Source organism: Muntiacus reevesi, chromosome 4 (genome assembly GCF_963930625.1).
Source record: "Muntiacus reevesi chromosome 4, mMunRee1.1, whole genome shotgun sequence".
Classification (NCBI taxonomy): domain Eukaryota; kingdom Metazoa; phylum Chordata; class Mammalia; order Artiodactyla; family Cervidae; genus Muntiacus; species Muntiacus reevesi.
In genome coordinates this window covers 118859624-118865555 of record NC_089252.1, presented here as the reverse complement: position 1 = coordinate 118865555, position 5932 = coordinate 118859624, and positions in this window count along the sequence as shown.

Genomic DNA, 5932 nt, shown 5'->3' with positions numbered 1-5932 from the left:
TGTCTTGTACTCTTTGCATTTATTGATTCACTGGATCCTCACAGTTTCCCAATGCATATGGGGAGCTATTATTATGTACATTTTACTAATGATGAATTTGAAGTACAGAGAAGTTACGTAACTTCCTCTAAGGTCACAGAGCTGGCAATTGAGCTGGGATGTGAACCCAGGCTGGCAGGTCCCTCATGCCTTTACCATTATGTTACCACCCTCACCAACTTGTCAGTGTTAGCTCATGAGCAATGTGTGCTTACCGTGTGGCAGCTATTCTTTTATAGGGATGATTTTATTTAATCCTCAAAACAGCCTTATGGGTAGGCATTATCTTCTTCATATTGCAGGTGAGAAGACTAAGCTGTATTACTTATCGACTTATAGTACATTGTACTGGTACATAAAATTTGTTGCTTACCAGAATAAGCTGGAATTCTCCAGGCAAGACTATTGGAGTGGGTAGCTGTTCTCTTCTCCAGGGGATCTTCCCAACCCAGGGATCAAACCCAGGTCTCCTGCATTGCAGGCTGATTCTTTACCAGCTGAGCCACAAGGCAAGCCCAGGAAACCATAACACAATGCAGTTACCTTAAACAATGTGTTATAACATAAAGTATTTAAATTAACTCATCAATCTTGTGATGTAGGTTTTCAGGGAGGATGACATTTTCCCTTTTTGGTTCTTCTGTCTGGTCTAGGAATTAAGTTGACCTGAGATAGATTAACAAGAGAAAAACAAACAAAAGTTTAGTAACTTGTGTACTTGGGAGAGACTCAGGAAAACGGAGTGACTCTCCAAAATGGTTTTAGCTCTCACCTTAAATACTGTTGGACATGGAGAAAGGAAGGGAGTTCCAAAAAAAATCTACTTTATTGACTCTGCTAAAGCCCTTGATTATGTGGATCACAACAAACTGGAAAATTCTTAAAGAGACAGGAATACCAGACCAACTTGCCTCCTGAGAAACCTGTGTGTGGGTCGAGAAGCAGCAGTTAGGACCAGACATGGAACAACTGATTGGTTCAAAATTGGGAAAGGAGTATGACAAGGCTGTATATTTTCACTCTAGTTATTTAATTTATATGCAGAGTACATCATGCAAACTGCGTGGTTGAATGAATCACAAGCTGGAATCAAGATTTCCAGGAGATATATCAACAACCTCAGATAAGCAAATACTACCATGCTAATGGCAGAAAGTGAAGAGAAACTCAAGAACCTCTTGATTAGGTTGGAAGAGGAGAGTGAAAAATCTGTCTTAAAATTCAACATTCAAAAAACTAAGATCATGGCTTCCAGTCCCATCGCTTCATGGCAAACAGAAGGGGAAAAGGTGGAAACAGTGACAGAATTTTATTTTCTTGTGCTCCAAAATCACTGAGGATGGTGACTACAGTCATGAAATAAAAGATGCTTGCTCCTGGGAAGAAAAGCTGTGACAAACCTAGACAATGTATTAAAAAGCGGGCTATCACTTTGCTGACAAAGGTCCGTATAATCAAAGCTTTTTCCAGTGGTCATGTAGGGATGTGAGAATTGGCCATAAAGAAGGCTGAGCGCCAAAGAATTGATGCTTTCGAACCGTGGTGCTGGAGAAGAATCTTGAGCATCTCTTGGACAGCAAGGAGATCAAACCAGTCAATCCTCAAGGAAATCAACCCTGAATATTCATTGGAAGGACTGATGCTAAAGCTGAAGCTCCAATACTTTGGCTGCCTGATGTGAAGAACTGACTCATTGGAAAAGACCCTGATACTGGGAAAGATTGAAGGCATAAGAAGGAGGTGACAGAGGATGAGACAGTTGAATGGCATCACTGACTCAATGGACATGAATTTGAGCAAACTTTGAGAGATAGTGAAGGAGAAGAAAGCCTGGTGCGCTGCAGTCTGTGGGGTCACAAAGAGTCAAACCCAACTGAGTGACTGAACAACAAAAACAATTCAGACATAAGTCTAGAAAACAGGGAGTGTATGTCCTGAATCAGTTGTGTCTGACTCTTCGTGGTCCCATGAACTATAGCCTGCCAGGCTCCTCTGCCCATGGAATTTTCCAGGTGAGCATGCTGGAGTTGGTTGCCATTTCCTACTCCAGGAGATCTTCCTGATCCAGGGATCAAACCTGCATCTTTTGCATATCCTGCGTTGGCAGGCCGATTCTTTACTTCTGAGCCACCTGGGAAGCCCAGAAAACAGCAATCACTCAATTAAATTTTAATGTGTTATTTTACAACTATTGTTCCATGACAACAACTATTACTAGTATTAGTAATGGCAAATTTTTGCCATTTATTATTGCCAGGCATTGTTAGTAAATGCCTTGTATACATAAATCACTTAACGTTCACAAGAACCTTAACTGGTAAGTACATTTTTTTGATCCATGGTTTCTAGTTAAGGAAACGAAACTTGTTAAGGTCACAGCATATGAGTAGCAGAGAAGTATTAGATACCCAGTTATAGCATTCTTTGAGTCATAATCACAGTCTTATAACTGAGTTAAGTCAAGCACCAAGAGAAATGCTTACTCACCTTTTTGTATTTTCTTGCTTTCTAGGAAATCTACTTCTCATCTATTTCTGGTTAGAAAATCATAAGTAGAATGGGAAAATTTTTTTATCTTATCTATCTTTTTCTAAAACAGTTTTTCAAATATTTCCCTTCAGTTATCTAGTTTGATGGCTTTGATGATTAACATCTTCCAATTTATGTAAAAGGATTAAATAGAGAAATCAGAATGAAATACAGGATTAAAGGATTGAATATGGAGAGGGTAAGAAGAGTTAGAATTCACAGTGTAGATTTAACAAAGATAAACTTTTCTAGTAATTAGTAGGCATATAAATGTGGATGTTGACCTAATTAGTGAATGTAGATATGTGTATTTGTCTAAACCTTGACTCTTCATTTGGAGGGGAAAAAAAAAAAAGAAACGGTCTTACTATAGTTGTTTTTCTCGAGAGATTATGGAATTTATGTATGCAGAATACTTACTGCTCTATTTTTAATATTCTTGACCACAGTGGGAAATTGTTATTACTCTGAACTTCTCCATTTTTGTAGAGCTCTTTCCTGCTTATTTCTAAATAGTTTCTATATTATAAATCACCTTTGTTGTAGCTTTCTCTCCTTTTCTTTATGGGGAAAAACAATTCCACGTAGAACCTTTCATTGCTTTTTAGTAATATGTTTCTTCTACTAGATTATTAGTTATCAGTTCCACCAAAGGAGGGGAAATTGCAGTAAACAGTGTCACTCCACCTTGCCGCATGTAGACCCTAGTGAGTGTTATTGCTGAAACAGAGGAACCTGTAGCGTCACAGCCACTGTTCTGTGTGCGTGTGTCACTGAAGTGTCACCCTTCTGCGTATTCTTCTACATCTGAGTAGTGTCTTTATTCATTTCCGTCACCAATCAGTGTTTGGTGAGGCTCTTATTCCCCATATCCTTGAAAGCTTCCTATAGCGATGGTATTTCTTATACAAAGGACATGCTAGGATAATGTACATTTTATTTCTTGAATAGGGCTTTAGCCTCTGACTTCTTAACTACATTGGTTATCTTTCAAACATACCAGGACTGACTTTCTGACTTTCAAGTCTTAGCTTATATTCCACTGGTTCAGAGAGCCTTTCTCAGGCTACACCTTCTGGAATTACTTTAGTTCTATCAATTCCTGTTTTAGATCTGCTTTTCAAGTATGCCAAACAGCCACATGTTCCCTTATTTCCCAGCTTCTCCTAGCAATTAGATTGGGGGCATGTGAATTTTGGTTACTGGACTGTGAGGATAAGTGACTTTTCTGAGTCACTTCTGGACTGAGATAGTTAAAAGCTATGTAGCCTCCCACACCCACAGCCATTTTTGTTACAGTTATCATGAAATCTAGGTGTTATAGATGATTGCCAATTATGAGAAGAAAGGAAGTGGGATTTTTTTTTTTAAGATTTTTTTTTTTAATGTGGGCCATTTTTTTAAAGTCTTTATTGAATTTGTTACAATGTTGTTTCTGTTTTATGTTTTGGTTTTTTGGTCACAAGACATGTGGGATCTTAGCTCCTCAAACAGGGATTGAACTTGCACCCCCTGCATTGGAAGTCTTAACCACTGAACCACCAGGGAAGTCTCAGAGGGTGGGATTCTTGGCAGAGGCTTACATGAATAAGAAATAGGTATTCTTTCATAATGGACTGGAGTTTCAGATTAAAGCACACACACAGAGAGAAAGACAAATATGATAAAAACTATACATACACAGCTCTAAGAAGCTCAACAAACTCTCAGCCCATGAAATAGGAAGACAACTATACCAGAAACACCAAAAAATTCTTCAAATCCAGTGTGGTTAAAAATAAAAATAATGTTGAAAATGGCAAGGGGATGGGGAGTCACATTACATACAGAGGAACAAAAAGAAGGAAATTGCAGACTTCTCAGAAATAATGTAAGCAAGAAGACAATGGAACATCTTAATCTTAAAGTACTGAAAGAAAGAAATAACTATCAATCATGAGATCTATGCTCAGTGAAAACATCTTTAAAAACTAAAGCAAAAAAGCATTTTTAGAAATGTAAAGAGAGTAAAGTCCAGATAGAGGTGAAAACAATCACGTGCATACCCACACTGTAAAACTTTTTAAAGGAAGTCCTTCAGGCAGAACGAAATGAGTAAGTGTTTATGGTATTTTTCTTAAATTATTTTTCAAATCATTTTAGAATATAATTGGCCTTTATCCCAAAATAAAAACAATGTAATGTGTGGTTTGTAACTTGTATAACAGCAATAGTACAAAAGTCAGAAAGAAAGAAATGATAAAACATTATTGTTAGATTCTGAAGCTATATGTAAAGTGATAAAATGTCACTTGAGAGTAGACTGAAATAAGTTATAGTTGTTACAATAAAGCCACAAGCAACTGCTGAAACAAAACAAAACAAAGAGGGCTAATAAAACCCATAAAAGAGATACTATCCAATCATTAAAATGTTCAAGTTATTCTAAAGGAAGAAAGAAAATGGGGGAACAATGAAAACACATAGCTAGATGATAGGTTTAATCACATAAATGTAATGTTGTAAATAATCCAATCAGATGCCAGAGGCTGTCAGATTGAATAAAAAACAAGGTCCAACTATAAGGTACCTACAACGAATATAGTTTGCATATAAAAGCCTAGAGAGATTAAAAGAAAAAAAGATGGAAAAGATACGCTATGCTAAGGTAGAGCAAAAGAAAGCTGGAGTGGTTATGTTAATATCTTCCTTTCAATGCAGAAACCACAAAGAGACACAGATTTGATCCCTGGGTCAGGAAGATCAGATTCAGATCCCTGGGGATTCCCAGTCCCTTTGTTGGATCCTCAGGCTGGGAAGCCTGATGTGGGGTTCATAACCTTTGCAACAGTGGGAGAACTTCTTTGGTGTTAATGTTCTTCAGTTTGTGGGTCATCCCCCGCCAGCAGATGTGGGAATATTTTTTATTGTGATTATACCTCTCCTACCGTCTTACTGTGGCTTCTTTGTCTTTGGATGTGGGACATCTTTTTTTGGTGGGTTCCAGCGTCCTCCTGTTGATGGTTGTTCAGCAACTAGTTAGGATTTTGGTGCTCTTGCAGGAGGAGATGAGTGCACGTCCTTCTACTCTACCATCCTGAACCAGAAACTGATGCCTCTTCTTGTAAGGGCATTAATCCCATCATGAGGGCCCCACTCTGATGACTTCATATAAACCTAATTACATATCATTTACATTAAGGGTCAGGGATTCAACACATGAATTTTGAGGGGACACAATTCAGCCCATGGCAAGTGTTTTCAAAGTAGTTGGAGGTTAGGGGACAGGAAAGGGAGAGAGAACAAGATGAGGAAAAGGGGCCTGAAGAAACTTTCCAGAGTGGTGTATATGTTCATCATCTTGATTGTGGTAATGGTTTTACAA